The sequence below is a fragment of the Macaca nemestrina genome, chromosome 4 (genome assembly GCF_043159975.1).
Source record: "Macaca nemestrina isolate mMacNem1 chromosome 4, mMacNem.hap1, whole genome shotgun sequence".
Classification (NCBI taxonomy): Eukaryota; Metazoa; Chordata; class Mammalia; order Primates; family Cercopithecidae; genus Macaca; species Macaca nemestrina.
In genome coordinates this window covers 177767809-177785696 of record NC_092128.1, presented here as the reverse complement: position 1 = coordinate 177785696, position 17888 = coordinate 177767809, and the positions used below count along the sequence as shown (strand labels likewise).

General features: G+C 45.6%; 1 long non-coding RNA gene across 1 annotated transcript; it reads left to right on the top strand.

Moving 5' to 3' along the window:
- Positions 1-3708: 3708 nt before the first annotated feature.
- LOC139362604 (uncharacterized) lies at positions 3709-17005 on the top strand. Its single transcript, XR_011621776.1, has 6 exons — positions 3709-3781; positions 6156-6226; positions 6846-6926; positions 7810-7980; positions 16622-16766; positions 16859-17005. It is a non-coding gene; the product is annotated as an uncharacterized lncRNA (long non-coding RNA).
- Positions 17006-17888: the final 883 nt, after the last annotated feature.

The window sequence follows — 17888 nt, the reverse complement described above, 5'->3', positions numbered from 1 at the left end:
CACTGGAGTTCCTTCCTCTGGGGAGCAATGGGCAGGTGTATGCTGCTGACCTTGTTCTCATGACCTGCATGCCCACAGCCAATGTGTTGCTGATGGAATCTGAAAGGCTGGCACTGGAAGATGCTTAGTGGAGGGTGACATGGCCCATTTCAGAGACAAGATTGAATTGAGCCCTTTAAAGGACTGGAAGGGAGTGCTGGACTGGGAGAGCCCCAGGAGGTAGAGACCACATCTTATTCATCTTTAAATTCTCAGGGTCTACCTCTGGTATATAAATGGATGGATGGATGGATGGATGGATGGATGGATGGATGGACTATGGGGCAAATTGATGAGTGGATGGATGGATGGGTGGATTTGTAGATGTGTGGGTGGATAGATGGATGGGTAGATAGGTGGGTGGATGGATAGATGGATCAGTGGACAGGTAAATAGGTGGGTGGGTGAATGGATGGATGGATGAATTATGTGGTAATTTGGTGGGTGGATGGATGGATGGTTGAATGGATGGATGGATAGGTGGATGAATTATGTGGCTTGGTGGGTGGATGGATGGATGGATGGATGGATGAGTCGGTAGATGGATGGATGGTTAGACAGGTGGATGGAGGAATCAATGGATAGATGGATGGCTGGATTGATGAATGGACTGGTAGGTGAATGGATGAATGGATGGATTTTTTAAAAAGGAAGTCAAGGGTAGATTCACTTCTGATGTACTCTAGGCCTCTTTCCTCATGTATCAAGTAAAGCAGGTCGATTTAATGATCTCTAAGACCACTCCATACCTTGTCATTTCATATTTTTTATGGTCTCAAGATTCTGAGCCATCTAGGAGCCCAGGGCTGATTTACGGGGCAAAAGAAGTCAGTGTCAAAGTATCTGTCACCACTTAGCCCCAAGGAGCTGAGGTTCCTAAAAGAAAAAAAATCAGATAGAGCAAAAGAGTACTGTCTTCTGAGACCCCAAAGAGGCTGATGGCACTTCTATTCATGCACCGAGGTTCCAGGGCCTGCAGCAGTGCCCCCAACCTCTCTAACCCCGCTGTGAAGAAAGATGCTGGTTTGGGGCAGCACAACACCTGCAGAGATGCTAACACTGTTCTCTTGCCCTCACATAAAAAATGCCAGTCCCACTCAACAAGGAAAGATCCTGAAACTTTTATCAGCATTAGAAGCAGTTCCCCCAAAGGCTGATGCTCAATGAAGCCCCAGAATCCATGATCTCAGAGGTACTTACAGAAATTTTCACCAAGTGGAGCAAACATAATTTTCAAATAAATAAATAACATGTCATTATACCGTAAAATGATTTCTAGATAATCCTTAAACACGGCCTTTAAACCATGTATTTAACAGAAAGGAGATGGAACTAAAATGGTTTGAGTGCTGTGTAGTTTGGGTCTTCCAGAAACAGATACCAAGATGGGATTAGACACCTGAGGGATTTACTGGGAGACACACTCTGGAAGGGGCTAAGAAAGTGGGAGAACCCTCAGGCTCTGGTGCAGGTCTGACCCTGTGAAGGCCAGAGGGAAGGAGGAAGAGGAAAGGAAGGAATCTTGTCTAGACACTGCAGCACAGCTCCAAGAAAGTTCTAGCAAAGCTGAGGGAGAGTCCTTGAGCCACAGCTGTCTGTCAGAGAAATCCCACATCTCTCTGGAATGGGCCCATCTTTGCATCCCTATGGGGTCCAGTCATGGCCTGGGAGCAGCTGTGGTAAGTGTGACCTCCACACAAACCCACTAGTGGATCCAAAGGACCAATAGATGGGCTCATCCTCCACCCGGGTAGCACATGTTCACAGCTGCCACGAGTGCCCTCAGTGGGGCCAGGGACTTCCCAAATGTCTCTTTCAATCCTCATCTATTGCTGCTGCACACTGGTATTATCAGCCCATTTTACAGATGAAGAAACTACATTTCAGAAAGGTTAAAGTACTCAGGGATTGTAAATGACCAAGCCAGGACTTAACCCTCTGTAACTGGCTCCCAAGGCCCTCCACATCACACCCCAGTCTCCCTGGTCACCAGAGCCCTGCACTGAGAAGAGGGGACTGGGGTTAGCTTTTGAGAGATGGCAGAGTGAGGTTAAAATATTGGATGTGGGGAACAAGAGGCAGAGGAAATGAAGAGAAATGCTCTCTGGGTCAGAGGATGGAGGTGACACATTTACCAGCAGATGCGGGCAGCTCAAGCATCCCCACCTCACAGTGGTCTTGTGTGAAGCCTCCTGCCCTCTCCTGATTCAATACTTAAATAAGGACCATCCAGGCATCGTGAGAACCATGGCAGGGAGAGGTGCTCATATGTGGTTCCTGGGATGAGAAGGAATGCAAGCTCTAAATCTGTGCTGTTTGCAAACTAGAGAAGTTTGCAAACTTCTGGGGATGGCCTTTTTCCTGGGCTACAGCCTGCCCAAGGGCCAAATTTCCTTCCCTGGTCTTGCAATGATGGATGGAAGGACACTGTGCACTCAGCTGTCCCTCCACGATGATCAGATGGTAAACACGGCTGCTGAGCAGTGCCAGCTTGCTCTCCCAGCTCTCACCAGCCTGCGCTCGCGAAGGCAGAGAATTGCTCTTTAGATTTAGGGAGAAGTGGGAAATGCAGGAAGAAGGAAAAGCTGTTCACTTCCTCCATCCACGCAGAAAGAGATGTTTACATGGAGGCCATGACATCGAATTGTGCATGCCACACATTTTCAGGGGATCCATTTCTCTCAGTTTAGGAGAAATAAGATTCCTCAGACTGAAGCAACTTGAAAGGCACCTTTTTCAGGTACATGTAGAAATTTTTAATGGAACAGTCAATGAGCTGTGATTCTTGCCACATTTGCTGTCACATTGCCTCCAAAGATTAAACCTTGCAGTGACCAGCCACCCTGCAACTCTAATGAGATGGGAAAGAGTCAGAAAAAAGACCTTTCAACCCAAGCCCTGCTCTGTATCACAGGCAGCTTTTATCTCCATAATTAGAGGGCTCGTCATGCTTTTAAATAAACCACTGGAGCCCAGACTGGGCACTCAGAAGGGAGCTGACTGTGGGGTGCAGAGTCAACAGTGGGGAGTGTGGAGGGGTGGGATCTCACAGTCTGTCCCTAGGAGGACGGGAAGTGAGGTACCCCGGGAAACAGAGGCCCTCCACAGAGGCTTCTTTCCAGGTAGGGAAAGGTGTGTGGACTTCAGCAAGTCACTGATTTTGTGGACATTCCTGGGAATGACTGCGTTTTTCATTTATCCTTAAATGTAAACAGGTAACATGGAGGTGCCAGATGCATTTTTTTTTTTTCCTTTTAGGAGACAAAACCAGAATTCCTTAAATCCTCTTTCTTAAACATAGGAATAGAAATTCGAATTTGATTGCGCTGAGATTAGGAGAAAAATACAGAGTTGGGTGACACACTCTTTGGTGGAAGCTGCGGGACTCTTGTGTACTGCCAGTGAGCGTGTGAATTGGCACAACCCCTGCAGAAAGAAAGGGAGTGACCATTAACAAAACTACAAATCCACATGCCCTCTGACCCAGTCATTCATCTTCTGGGAACTTGTGCTGCCGAGACACTTTTAAGATGACATGTGTGTGAGATAATTCATGGCAGCTTTGCTGGTGATGGCAAATACTTGGAAACAAACCTAGATGTCCATCAAGAAAGGATTAGTTAAATAAAGCATGCTAGATTCAAACAACTACTATGCGGCTATGAAAAGGAATGAGGAAGCTCTCTGTGTACTGATGGGGACAGAAGTTCCAGGACATTTTGTAAGGTGGCTGAAAAACAAGGTACAGAATATTGTGTATAGAATGTTACTTTTCATGTAATAAAAGGGGGAGATAAGAGCGTGTGTCATATTTGTTTGTATTGGGATACACATATTCTAGAATACGTACGCCTCCACAAACAGAGAAATCATGTGGGAAGGGAGCCCAGGCCGATGGGGGAGAAGCAAAAGAAAGGAAATCCTTTTAGACTTTTAGATTTTGAAACAATGTGAATGTCTAACATGTTGAAAATTTTCAATGAACAAACCGATCTGCCTTACATGAAAATATCCAGAATAGGCAAATCTCTAAAGACAAAAGGCAGATGAGTGGTTGCCAGAGTCCAGGAGGAGGGAGGAATGGAGAGGGACTGTTTATTGGGTGCAGAGTTTCCTTTAGGGGTGATGAAAATGTTGTGGAAGTAGGCAGTGGTGAAGGTTGCACAACATTGTGGATGGACTAAATGTCAACAATGGTAAATTTTATCCTATGTGTATTTCACCACAATAAAAGGTAAAAGCCTATTTGTCATAATGGCTACATTTCAAATTCCATAGGGGGATTTCACTGGGAGATCATTGTTAATTCAAGAATTCTCCTTTCTGTCTCTAAAGCAAACTCAGGGAGACATTTGGAATTCAGACAGGAGCCACTAATGGGTATTTCCAAAGTTCTGCTCATTTTAGAAAGCTGGAGTGCAAATACATATTCCAGGCATAAACCATGAGCTCTTGAAAAACACGGGCTCACAGGAACCCCTATTTCCCTGAATTCATCAAAAGCTAGAAGCCAATGAGTGCAGGGCAGTAGGGGCGGGATGGGGCCAAGGGGGTGAGTCAGTGGCTTCCTGAGATGCCAGATGCTGGAAAAAGCAAGGATGTGAAGCCATGCTATGCCCCCGGGGCCAGGACCCACCGGGTGCAGGGACTGTTGAAGAAACAGAGGAAAATGTGACTTCCACAGAGCAGAGAAGCAACTAGGTAACCAAATACACAGACCCAAAGACAAGACACCTTTATTTTCAGGGATGCTGGTGTCCATCTGTCAGAGCCCTGAGCAGGTCCAAGTCTGCATCACCATACCTGGCACTCCATAAAGTTCCAGGTCAAACTGCCGTTTAATTGAGTTACCAGGTTACCTGGCCAGACAGATGATTACGTATCATCAACCAAGCACTGATGAGTTAGGAAAATAATCGATCCATTTGAGTTGGGAAAAGGGAGTCGGAGCAGAAAATTCCGAGGTTGAGCCTATATTCATGACCTCCCAGTAAAAATCCAATTTCTAGATATGGCTGTTGGGGAGGTTAGTTTATAGAACAAAACTTTTCAACATATTATCTCATTCATTCCTCACAATTAACCTATGAGTAAGGGCTTCTGTGTTATTGATTAGGCAACCAGTATTCTAGGGTTTAAAAGTGGCTTCCCCTACTTGCTCAGTCTGTCAATTACCAGATGTTAACTTGAAATCCTTACCTTTTTCCAACATACTATTCCATCTTCCACCGTGATCCTGAGTGGGGTGTGTGTGTGTGTGTGTGTGTGTGTGTGTGTGTGTGTGTGTGTATAATCCAGTCTTCACAGTTTATTTGCTGCATGGCTTCGAAGATATTATTTGTCTTCTCTGTGATTCAGTTTACTCACCTGTAAGGCAGAGACAACAATAATGCCTCCTTCGTAGGAGGATAATTTTGGACATGACACAGACAATGAATTTGAAGCAGCCATAGAGGGCCTGCAACCATAGTAATCCAATGCTGGCTAGGATTATTTTAAAAAATAACACATAGTTATAACTGCAGTAAGTTCTCTCTTATCCAGCATGGTTGAAAACAAAGTCTCCTGATTAAGAAAAAATGCTGATAACTATATTTGTCACATATATCACAAGTGCATGATGTTTCAGAAATTTAAACACGATAAAATATGCTGGAGTTGGATGCTCCATAGATGCTTTTCTCGGGCAAGCTAGGCCTTTGGGGATCTGGTGGCACCTTATAATGAATACCAATTTAATTTCCATGCCGCTATACAGGTCTATAAAATGATACAGGCCGTGGCAATGGGTCATAGAGAATTTATGGTTCCATTGTGAAAACACCGACTCGATGCCATGGTCTACTTCGTGCTTGGAAGCGAAGGCTGGCCTGGATGCGGTGTGCACTCATGACTCAACCTTCTGTTGTCACTTGCTGTTTTTGGACTCTTCTAAGTTCAGAGTCAACACAAAACTCTTCCTTTAAAAGAACAGGTTGGCCCCAGGAGGTTGCTGAGTGACATGTCAAGCTGTCCCGAGAGCACACTTGCTTCCCAACCACCTGAGTCATGACAAATTGCTTCAGGCTTGTACCAGAGTAAAGTCTGAAAATATTTCCTCTTGCTGTCCCTACCAGACAGATGCTTCCAGAGTCAATCACTGAGTGGTGGATCTATGGCCAACCACCCATTCTCTTCAGTCACTGAGGCAAGTACCTTTAGGGTCCTCATAATTCAGGGAGAAATTAAGTCTCAGAACTTCTCATAAATTTCCTAAGAGAGCACAAGGCCTCTCATCTCACCTGACAAATCTCCTTATTCTTTCTACAACTCACTACGCCCATTTCTACCACCTGGTTGCTAATTCTCTTCTCCTGTAGCCCAAAGCATTACCAAACTCATATTGCCCTTGGTGTCTGCATCATTCCAAAATTTCATCATATTTTGCTTTACTTCTCAGTATCATAGCCTCCTTGGTCTATGTTGTGACTCCTATCAGCTCCTTGAAGGAAGGATCTTTGTTCAATATGTCCTTCTGATCCATGTGGTGCCTAATATGGGAATAGCATTCGAGATTAAGTGTAGAAATGAATAAAAGAATCAAGTGTGACAGAAATTAGTGTTCAGCATTCAACTCTTCTACAAATGATAAAAAATACTGAATTGTCCCTCAAAAGGTTTAATTTAGCACAGCACAGAACACTGTTTCTCAAACTGTAGCAAGTATTTGAATTCCCTAGAGGGCTGGTTAAAACACAGATTGCAGAGCTTCTGATTCAGTAGATCTGGATGGGGCTTAATAATTTGCATTTCTAATGTGTTCCCAGATGACATGATGCTGCCGGTCCTAGGACCACATTTTGAGAACCCCAACCACGCATGGATCGTTGTCAACTATGAATCACAAGGTTTGGATACTAGTTCCAGCATTGCCGTATGTGGCCAAGGGACCCAGGGCAAGTGATTTAAGCTTGCTGGGCTTCTTCAGCTGAAATTTGTCTTGTATGATCACTAATGTCGCCTTTATCTCCAAAGTTATCTGAACACAAAAGGTCTAAAGTACTTTTCCTTTGTCATCTGCAGTGCTATCATCTTCATGAAATCTTAGGCAGCAAAGGCACCAGTCAGAACAACAACCACTTTTCAAATCTTGAACTCACAGAGATCAGCCCAAAGTGATGGGCCAGGAAAAAGCTCAGTAAAAGAGGAGAAAACTGAGGCCAGGACTCAGGAAATTCACAGGGGCAGGAGATCCCCTTGAAGGAGGCCAGACCAGATTCTAGTATGGACTCAGAGCCTGATCTAAATCGAGATGCTGTCCCTGTGCTCCAAGTCCTGAAGGATTTTTTTAGGAAGCTAAAGTTGCAGGCTCCACAGAACCCAGTGTTGGCTCCATGGCCAATGCCCCAAGAGAGATGATCCTGGGACCAGATATAGCCAACGTGTCCTTCCCCTGCCTCTAAAATAGACCAAAATATTGTCCCTTAGTTTTGATCTTTGGCATCTCCAAGGATGGGTTTCCCTCAAGAATGGAATCTTCACCCATGACTGAGTATATGAAGAGGTATCCATCCTCAGGCATGCTCAAGTGGGGGGAATTACCAGGATTGGTTCCATATCCTCAAAGGGAAAGGGCAAATATGGAATATTGACATACAGAGATGTTGACAGGCCAGCCCCCATGGTTGTCTTTAGGAGATGACAATGTAAAAATTAGGGCCTTGGCATTCTTGACACTGACACCCAATGCATTTCATGTAAGACTCATTCTTCACTTTTGTGTTGAGCCAGATTTCCAGGGTTTCGGCTGCTGCCTTCCCTGCAAGCCCTGCCATCCACTGAGACCCAACCTCAGCCATTCTTGGCATATCAGCCCATGAGAAGTCTGCCACTCTTGTTTCATAAGTAAAGCAGCATCCTTCAGGGCCTGGAGCTCCTGGACGCAAAAGCCATTTCTGGTAGGTGAGTAGTATAGCTCTCAATGGTAAGTAAGTGAGTTAAAAGGCGGGTTGCTGTTCTTTGGTCTTAAACATTTTCTTTTAGTCATGCCCATCTCTCTTCTGGTTCTTTAAAAAGTTTCTCAATTAATTTAGAAAGTTAGTGACTAACGAGATAACCATCAACATAATGAACACATGTGTTACACCTTGCTTTCCTATGTGTTCTCTCATGTAATCCCAGCTCCTTTGTAATATTAGGTTGGTGCAAAAGGCATTGTTGGTTTTGCCATCTCTTTTCATGGCAAAAACTGCAATTCATTTTGCACCAACCTAATACTTGCTTTCTCTAAAGATTTATGGTCATTTTTAACAGTGACCCACAATCTAGATGAGACAGTGGGGAACAGCTAAAAGCAAGGAAGGCAGAAATATGGCTTATGCCTTAGCAAGGCCCTTCACATGCATTTTCAACTAGAGGAAGTCAATCAGACTAGATGTGGATATGGGTCCCGTGTGCTTGGCTATGGCTTCACAAGCAAACTGCACTCAAAGGGAACCTCCTTCCAGGCTCCCAGGTCGAGGGGCTCTTCCTGAGGAGGTTTTTCAGGGACAAACAGTATCTGGGACAGAGCTAGGCAGTGAACATTAAAAGTGAGATAGTACCCCTTGACACTGTTGTTTAGACAAGGTCAAGATAATTTTTCTTCCATTTCCTCTTGTAATCTCAAAAAAACAGGTGTGATTCTTGTTGGCCTTGAGGAGAAAAAGTGGCCTATTCAAGGCCTCCTCCACAACAGACTGACTTGATTCCTCCACTGAACTCTCTGCCCATAAGGCTGCTCTGCCTCCTGAAGCCTCTTTCTTCATCCTTCAAGGAGTTGTCCAAATGCAAATTCTCCTCCTGTTGATGGCTCTGCATTGGTGTCAATTGCTTCTGATGGAAACACTTATTGTACACAAAAACCTAGCCCCAAAACAGGAGAAAACATAATCTTTGCTTGTACCTAGTATTTCCAATTTTTATGCACTTTTCCGTTCATTCTCATAACAGTTCCAAGAGCTGGCTAGAAAAGGTGTCTTCCAGGTGAGTAAGTTGAGAGTCAGCAAATCAAACAATTTGCCCAAGGCCACGCAATGCTTTGCCCAGTTATTCTAAGTCCCAGTTCAGGAGGTAGGAGAAAGAAAGACGGGGAATAAGACTGGTAAGATTGGTCTTAAGGAAACATCTACAACTGTTTGGTAGCCTCAATACTCACACTAACCACACTTATATGCCTCACCCGAATAAGGTGAGCCAACCTCTGAAAGCATTTGAAAATGGAAAAAATGCTTTATCCCTGAATAACCCTTTCTATTGTTTTAAAAGTTCCTGGAAAACAGTGAACACTGTGGGATTACTGCTTGTGAATAATCGTCCAAATTGATCCAAAATGTTCTTCTTTGACCCCTGAATCAACTCAAGTCAGTGTCAATGGAAACCAACACTCACCATTGCACCAAAGCTCATCTCCACCAGATTAAAGTAGCCATTGTGTGCACATCTTCCTGCCAAGCCCTACTGATTGCTCTGTTTATTAAATCTCTACTGGCTTCTATTTTGCGTTTTTATATTCTGCCCAACAAAGGATATGCTGTTCTTCACTAAGATCCCTTGATTAAAAACCCAAGACTGAGTCATCTTGCCACTCTCACCAATGCTAAACCCTGTTCCTGGATTCTCATCCACTTCAACTTCCTCCTCCATTCCCCTTCTGAACAGGGGATCTGAAATTCATGTTTCAAGTTGTCATACACATACGCACATGTATAAATGGTGTATCCTGAAGGCCTGAGGATGGGGAGAGGAAAAGTGGGCAGCTGGGACTTCCTATTCTCCTGATATTACATGGTGACACAAAAATGAGCTTCAGGCATTAGCTAATAATCAGGCTCTGAGTTCTAGATCCAAACTTGCACACAGCGTGGGAGAGAGCCAGGACTGGCCAGACTCCATTGAGCAAACAGAGAAGGCTCTTGTGATCTCAGGGGTTGAGGACTGGATTTCCTGGGGTGGCAAATCACCATTGCACTATCAAGCCCATCAGGAAAACAGCTCAGGGGCTTCACCATAAGAGGGAAGCCTAGTATTCCAGGTGCAAAAGACCCCTGCCTTGGCATTGCGAACATAGTGGTCCCTGAGGGTAGCATTTCAAATTTTGCCTGTGAGTGCCACTGCGTTTCAAAAGCTTATCCTCTTTAAAAATGGAAATGGATTGTCAGACTTCTCAGAAATACTGAGTAGAAGCTCTTTCACAGAAAATCAACATCCTTGATATCACTTTGATAGGTGATCTAACCAGTTCTCTGGCTGCCAGACTGGGCCAACCTAAGACATCTCTGAGAGAGGCGATGCTTCCTTTATCAAGATCTGCTGAGAGGAAACGTCGTTCCCCCTCATTTCAGCCATTTCGGTGTTTAGTAATTATTCCTACCCAGAAATGTCTTACAGAGCCACAGAGCCAAGTCACATCTCACCTGCACTCATGGAGAACGTTTCTTGGATCTGGTCCTCAGGACAAGGTGGGAACACGTAACTCTGTGAAGATCACATTCACAGGGAGGCCCAGAAAATGTTCTTATTAATACAGATAGGAATCTTTTTATCTGTGAAGACATATTGTGGTTGAAACTATACATTCATTTCTTACCGAGGAAACTGCTTTTATCGCATTCAACATTACGAATGAGATAGCTACTGAGAACAAAGTCAGAATGCCTTGATTGTTTTCATCTCTCTCAAAACAAAACAAAAATGCCATTTTGTTCCCAGAACATAAAAACTCAAGAACTAGAATGGTAAATAACACTTTTAAATTTTTAATTTTTTAAAAGACATAATGACATTGCATTATTTAATATCTCTGTCCTCAGGAGATGATTTTCTAGTGAAAATTACCAAACCAACCCAAACTTGAAAGCTGGTCACCTGTCATCTCTTCCTGCTGTGAGATGTTCATGATTTATTTGAAAGTGGCTCTTATGAAAGTTGTAAAGTCGTGACATAGCTACACAGGCTGTGTGGAGAATTGTGTGTCATATAGAATCAAAGCGTTTTACTGCCAAAAAGAGACTTTGGAGACAATGTGTAGGCCAAATTTCTCATTTAGCACTAAGAAGTCTGAGGTCTGAGGACTAGGTCTCTGGCCATGTAGTGTCTGCTCTGACACATTCATTTTACAAGGAGGCCTCTCTTGGTTCTTGTGTCCACACAAACCCAGAGTGACATTTTTGCCTCCACTCTCCAACTCAGCATTCTTATTTTGACAGAGATTTTCATGTCCTCGTGATTCAAAATGCATTGGCTTGGCCAGTCATAGTGACCAACTAATCCCAGCACTTTGGGAGGCCAAGGCGGGTGGATCACTCGAGGCCAGGTGTTCAAAACCAGCCTGGCCAACATGATGAAACCCCATCTCTACTAAAAATATAAAAATTAGCTGGACATGATGGTGCACACTTGTAATACCAGCTACTCAGGAGGCTGAGGCAGGAGAATCGCCTGAACCTGGGAGGCAGAGGTTGAGTGAGCTGAGATTATGCCACTGCACTCCAGCCTGCATGACAGAGCAAGACTCCATCTCAAAAAACAAAAATAAAAACAAACGAACAAACAAAAATCCATAGGCTTATGACTCGGAAGTGTCTTGCACCATGAGTAAGAGAAACCCAGTCCATTACCCCCACAAATCTTGTGGCTTGAAAAACTATGCTTAGTTTGGATGCATAATCCAAGAGTATCCATGGCCAAAAGATGGACAATAAAAGATGCATCAAGACATGAAACCATCAAACAGGCATTGATGAATAACACAGAATGAAACTCAGGGAATAAGGGCGAGTTGGTGTCTGTTTTGTTTCTCTAAACTCCATGTAACTCCTCCCAGATTATTTGTTTCTTTCTAAAGATAATCTTTCCTACCACAGCAGGAACCGTGACCTTTATTATTCCTATTATTATTCTGAATGTGACCCACTGGCTGGGGACTGAATGCAGGGAAGACCAAGGGGGAGAAATCTGTCTACCTTGTACCCGAGACACTTGGCCACCTGCACAACATGAAGAAAAACTATAACAAAGCATGTCATTGACCAACTGCAAAACAGCCCTTCCTTCTTCTCCACCCTCTCTCCCCACCCTCCGGCAAAAGCTGAGTAAACAGGTACATTTGGTGCCAGGACTAGAAGGTCAACAAACTCCTGCTTTGTCAGAGGGACCTGGGACTCAAGTGAAGAGGACTTCGCAGAAATGTCATACTTCCCGCTCCACAGGTGTTTGAGCCTGAGGATTAGAAGTAAAAGTGTCTCAAGGAGATGTGCCAAGAAGATATGCAGCAGACACCTGATGCTAGAGTATGGCCTGGGAGCCCCTGAAAAGTGAGGTTTTACTATCCCAGCTGATCTCAGCCCTGGCTTGTGTATTGATGAGGGCGACCTCCCCGGGGAGGGTTATCACAGATCCCCAGACTCTTCTCTAGCAGGATAACTTGAAGATGACCCCAAGATTCCTACGCCTCGGTGTTCATGCCCTGTATAACTCTCCCACGCTCGAGGGTGGGTAGGACCTGTGAATGCGACGGAAGACCACTCCTGTGATGAGTCTCCATTCCAGGGCAAAGGAGAAGGGATTTTGCATATGTCATTGAAGTTCCTGATCAGTTGACTTTGTTTTGGTACATTATCCCCTATCAGCCTGACTTCATCGGTTGACTTCAAGTTAATCAGAATGGAGCCTACCCATCCTGGGAGGGGATGACCTAATCATGCGAGCCTTTTGAAAGAAGGTCTAGAGGTCAGAAATGGAGAAAGTTGGAAAGATTTGAGGCAGCAGAGACATTCTCCCATCGGCCTTGAAGAAGCAAACTGCCATGTTATGGAGAAGGCTGCGTGGCAAGGGAGTGGTCTGTCAGAGCTGAGGCCCTCAGTCCCACAGATGCAAAGAGCAGAATTCCATCAGCAGCCAGTGAGCTTGGAAGCCGACTTTGAGTCTCACATCAGATTCACAACCCTGGGCTGACCTCGAGTTTAGCCAGTGACACCCTGAGCGAAAGTCCCAGCTATTCCTTGCCTAGATTCCTGACTCATGGAAGCTGTGGGATGACAAATACATGTTGTGTTAAGCCACTAAGTTTGTGGTTATGTGACACAGAAAACTAATACAACATCCTAGGAACTGCAGAGAGGAAACGTATCCACATTTTCTCCATATCCACGTTTTCTGTACCCACTTTTCCCCTCAAGGTGAATCCTCAAGGTCAGAGCTTGTTTTACATACAGGCCTGGTAAATTGCTGCATGGATGAGAGGTGGGTAGCGGGGGTCCTGGGAAAGGTTCATAAGATCTCTGGCTGTTGGATTCATCAAAGGTCTTGTTGATCATGTAGAATGTGTTCTAGGAAAAGAAGCTCATTAGATCTTGTGGGTGATTAATCCTTCTGTGATGTTAGACAATCAAATGATTAGACATTGCTAATTTAGTCACAGACTACATCAATGTCCTAAATTTTGGAGTAGCTGTACCAGAAAGCAACATGTCCACCAAAAATCCCTAAAGCAAGTGGCTAACAATGTCTGAACTCAGAATCAGATCTGGGGCATGAGCTGCAAGGAGCATGATGCATTCCTATGCCTGGGGGACTATTCTCACACGTTATTACTGATGCTAAACCTGTCTCTCTCTGGCCCAGCGTTTAGAACTTAATAGTTGGAAACTGCATAGCAGATTATGTCATCTAGTTCCTGCATTTGACAAATGAGGAACCAAGGTCCAGAGACATTAGCTATTTTTCCCAGAGCCACACAGCCAGAAGTGACAGAGCCAAGACCAAAACTCAAGTCTTTCAGCGACTTCCCATCTCCTCACCTTTCCTGTAGCACAAAATGAGCCAATGGTTACCTGTGGGGTAAATCGCCAATGCTCTCCGACAGGGCATCCATTTCAGGTCTTGCCTCAGTCTGAATCCAGCTGTCCTTGCTGTGCCTGGAATCAGGACACAGCTCTCCTGACAGCCCAGCTTTCCTCTCATGTTAAATGTGCTATCAGCTCTAGCATCTTTCATTGCTAAGCAATGACGAGGTGATTCAGCTGTCTTGAGACCCAAACCTTACCAGGTGGCTTGGTTTCCTGTGGCTGCAGTAACAAAATACCACAGACTGGGTGGATGAAAACAACAGAAGTGTATTATTCTCTCACCGTTCTGGAGGCCATGAGTCTCAAATCCAGGTGTCAGCAGGGCCGTGCTCCCTTCGAAGGCTGGAAGGAAGAATCTTTCCTTGCCTCTCCCAGCTTCTGCCAGTTGCTGACCATCCTTGGCCTTCCTTGGCTGTGGCAGCTTCACTCCAGCCTCGTCCTCTATTCTCACATGGCATTCTCCTCTGTGTGTCTTCTCTTCTTTGGAGGACATGAGTTACACTGGGCTTGGTGCCCACCTTAATCCAGCATGACCTCATCTGAACTTAACCAATTACCTCGGCAGAGACCCTTTTTCCAAATAAGGTCACATTCAGAGGCTTTGGGTAGACACAAATTTTGAGGGGACTCTGTATAATCCAGTACACTGGGTTTTATATGTGTGCCCAGAGCTAATCTCAACCAACTTCCCCAAGAGTAGAAGTACTCGGTAGGTGCAGCCTTCTCCATCACTTCTGTTCGTCGCCCAGCCCCACCAGATGCTGTTTTAACCCAGCCCCCAGACATTAGACAGAGCTAGAAATCACTTTACAGAGCATCCAGCCAATGGCTGTTAATCCTGCTCCCCCTGAGAATCACTTAGGGAGAGTTTAACAAAACCAGTGTCCAAGCCGAGAGGTTCCCATTCAGCTGGTCTAAAGTGTGGCGTGGGTATTGGTAGTTTTTACAGCCACACCAAGGATTCTCATATGGAACCAGGAATGAAAACCCACCAATTGCTGGGTGCGGTGGCTCAGGCCTGTAATCCCAGCACTTTGGGGGGGCCGAGGCAGGCGGATCACCTGAGGTCAGGAGTTCAAGACCAGCCTGGGCAACATGGTGAAACCTCATCTCTATTAAAAATACAAAAAAATTAGCAGGGTGTGGTGGCAGATGCCTGTAATCCCAGCTACTCAGGAGGCTGAGGCAGGAGAATTGCTTGATCCTGGGAGGTGGAGGTTGCAGTGAGCCGAGATGGTGCCATTGTACTCTGGCCTGGGCAAAAGAGCCAGACTCTGTCTCAAAAAAAAAAAAAAAAAAAAAAAATCACCAATCTAGTCCAAGTTTTTAGTTTTCAGATGAAAGATGCAAGGCAGGTGAGCCTTCAGTCATCACTCCTCCCTCCATCTACTGCCATCAGTTATCCTTTAAGCCTCCAGTTCTCCAACTGAAATGTTCTGCCCCCTCTAGATGGGGCAAGGGCCCCAAAGTTGGCAGAACAAAGTCCTTGTGGTGTCCAACACCCTTTACTCATGAGGAAGAAGCAAGTAAGATCCTTGCATGACCACCAGGCAAGATGGCAGCCACCTTGCTGCCGTCACAACCTCCTCATCAGTGAGTGATACACACTCGTGACCTCTGGAATGACACAGTGCTTGTGTAGGCTTTGCACACTGTCAAGCGCTCTGCAAATGTACATCATCACTTGTATCACTTCATTTGTGGTAGCAGTCTCTCAGCCTCAGCAACTTTGCAAAAGTTCCTAAGTGTATACTTTGCCCGCTTATCCATTTGGTTTCCATGACACGTGTCCTTGGGTCTCTTTCTGGGCACTATTCTATCTTCTTATTGTAATTGCACATTTTTTAAAAGCAGGAGCATTTTTGTGGCCTTCTTTTTAATCTTTATGCGTTCCAGTACGGTACTCTAGACAACAAATTCTTTCCCTTGCCCAAGCCGGTGAAAATATGCCAAAGTATGCAGCAGAGAGGTCTGCCCAGCACCTGAACTATCATCAAATGACCTGAAGTTTTTCTTTTGAACAATACTGTCTTTTGGAACCAGTAAGTCATTTATGAGCTGAAAAACAACAACAACAAAAACAAAAACAAGCCATCGAAAGATACCAATGGAGGCAAAGCAAGTCCTACAGCTCAGCCCTGTCCAAGAACTCTGGGCACCTTCCTATCTCATTTTCTGTTTCTTGGCTCCACATGTGTGAGATCCCAGGATCATAAGAAGGAATCATGTCACCAGAAACAGGCCTCTGCAGCTCAGTCAGTGACAGATATAAAAATGAAGAGGCAAAGAACCTTAGGAAAATAACTTGTGTTTTTTTCTTTTATCTTAGTTCAGTCCACACTTTGGGGAAAATGTAGCCAAATGATAAATACATACTACTATACACATGTTAAGTGCTTTAACACATGAAATGACAAGAAAGGGCTGGCTGGAGTCTGGGCAGAGTGTCTAGGCAGGTCTGGGGGCCACTGGCCTCCCCCTATTCACAAATCTTATCACAAAGCAACTCGCAGCTTCCCAGAAGGTCTACGGGGCTTACACACCTGTGGCCTGTGCCACAATCTCCTCTGCCATTGCCACGGAGTCTCTCTCCTCCCATTCCCTCCCTTCCTGCTTCCCTATCTCTTCCTCACCCCTTCCCACCCCTTTAAGTTCTGTTCCTGGAAACTCCAAGGTCAATCTCTTTTTTAGATATGGTGGTTTGTTTTTCTGAGCAGGCAAATGTGGATAAAGTCACTCCTGGGCCACCTTTCTGTGAGGCTGTACGGAAGCTGCCTACTGGTTGAGGAGAGGCTGCTGGGTTCTTTACTAAGGATTTGCTTAAGTCAGCCCTCCAGGATCCAAAACAGAGTCAGAAAAGAGGTAGACTTTGGTGACAGAGGCGCTGAGCACTGCATTGTGATAAAAGTCACTAACATATCACAGTACAATCATCACTTTTTTCTTCTTCCCAGCCAGCAAAATAGCTGAGGCACAGACTAGATGGTAGTCCAAGGACCAAGACCTGGCCAGCGAGAGGTACTGGGTGTCCAGACCCCATCCTGTTTTCAATACAGTTATACAATGAAATCAAATCAATGGGTTTATTGATTGCTTGGCAATTAATGGGGGAACAATTAAGTTGGCCATAGGATAGGGGCTCATCCCCATGGACACTTGAGTGTCCAGCAGTGATCTCTGTGCTCCCACCAGCAGCAGAACCCCACTTCCTTACCCTCTGATCCCACCATGTGCAGTGCCCCCATCCCTCAGGGTCAGGTGAGGAGTCATGGAGGAGGTTTGGGGGACACAGCCATGGGGTACAGCAGAGAGACTGCCTCCTCCACTGACCACATGCACAGGCTGCCCTGGCCTTCTGGGGCAGGAGCCATGAGGACAGGTGGGCCCCGGGAGGTGCGCTGGCCCCAGGAGCCAGGGCTAGTGAGGAGAGGAAGCAGGAGCCTCGGACCTCAGGATCCAGAACCTTACCCCTTCCATCAGCTCCTCACCCATCTCTGAGCCGTTGGCTCGTTTGGCTCCAAGAGGGAACACTGGGCTCCTGGGCTTGGAGGGGGAAGGTTTCAGAGGAGTCCCAGCGTTCTCTCCAATTTCTGAAGTACCTGAGGCAGTGCCCAGCTACTCCCCCAACACTGTCTGTTTTCACAAAAAGAAAAGGAGTGAGAAGGTACCAAGAGCAAGTTGTGTTCAAGTTAGGCGTGACAAGGGCCTTCTAGTCCTTGAAGGTATTTCCATGGCAAAACAGAAAGCCACAGGACACAGAGGAGCTCCCCCTCCTGCAGACACTCTTTAGCACGTGGGAAAACACAGCCTGACCTTTTGGGTGTGGCCATCCTGGAAGCCCGGGCTGAGACCAGCAGGGTTATTTCACGCTTGGCTTCTCTGGCCCCGAAAGGCCGCCCTTTGATGCGTGGGCCACCCTGGGCTGACACCCAGAGGGCTGGGCTAGGTTTGGATGAAGGCTCAAGGCTGTGTGGGCATCAGTCC